General features: G+C 30.9%; 1 non-coding gene across 1 annotated transcript; it reads left to right on the top strand.

Moving 5' to 3' along the window:
• The first annotated feature begins 624 nt into the window (after positions 1-624).
• Positions 625-731, top strand: LOC144322884 (U6 spliceosomal RNA). The gene has a single exon (XR_013388482.1). It is a non-coding gene; the product is annotated as a U6 spliceosomal RNA (small nuclear RNA).
• The last annotated feature ends 345 nt before the right edge of the window (positions 732-1,076 follow it).

Raw genomic sequence — 1,076 nt, 5'->3', positions numbered from 1 at the left:
AAAAGCAAAGTGTGAAATTAATTTAGGGGGAAGCAAGATTGTAAAAGTCAAATGCCTAACTTTAGGAAATTTTTAAAACAAAGCGTACTGAGGTAACCGAAAATGTCTACTTCATAATTTGTATATATCTATAAGACAATACTATGCAATAGGTTAATTTAATACATCTAAAGAAACTCCTCACTTTTAATTTTCAGTCTTGGTCCAGATTCAAGCATGACAAAACCTCCTAAAAACCAGATTGTTGGGAAAAGAGTTTATTTTTTAAAATTGTCTTATAAAAATATACATTTAAAATTTAAAGTAATTTAGATCTTTCCAAGCATATGTTATACCTAGCACTAGGCAAATTGCAATGAAGATAATACCTTAGTTTTTGTTTGGTTGAAAAAGCAAGAATGATGTGGATATGGCAACCTTTGTAAATAAATTGCTTATAAAAATAATTGAATTTATTTAAAATGCTTAAAATCAATGATAAAAGAATGCTTTTCTTAATAGTTAAAACTATCTGGGGCTAATATTAAAATAGTCTACATATTTGGATATATTGATCCATTGCCAGGCACTTGGAATACTTGGATGAATAGAAAAGCCATCAGTTCTGTCAAAAAAACTAATATGGTGCTCGCTTCGGCAGCACATATACTAAAATTGGAACGATGCAGAAAAGATTAGCATGGCCCCTGCGCAAGGATGACATGCAAATTCGTGAAGCGTTCCATATTTTTATAATAATGTGTCATCTGGAAAAAAAAACTAATATGTATTAGAGTACAGAGATACAGAAATAGGTAAATTACAGAACAATGCCAGAAACTTAACGATCAAAGAATGTATTAGGTACAGAGATCACAAGATGAAGGAGCTATCAATTCTATTTGGAGAGAGGTCAGACATGTCTCTCTGGAGAAATTCTGAGTATTTTTGAGAAATAATTGCTTCACTTTGAGGACGTGGAATGAATAGTTATTACAATTAGAAAGAATAACAGTGAGGAACGTATAGTAGAGCAGAAATTTGATTTTAATGTATTGTACTACTGTGTCAGTAAGTGAAGTGTGAGTTATTTGAAA

This window comes from Canis aureus, chromosome 10, assembly GCF_053574225.1.
Source record: "Canis aureus isolate CA01 chromosome 10, VMU_Caureus_v.1.0, whole genome shotgun sequence".
NCBI classification, from domain to species: Eukaryota; Metazoa; Chordata; class Mammalia; order Carnivora; family Canidae; genus Canis; species Canis aureus.
The sequence above is the reverse complement of the archived record's forward strand: the minus strand, read 5'-3'. Positions and strand labels throughout refer to the sequence as shown.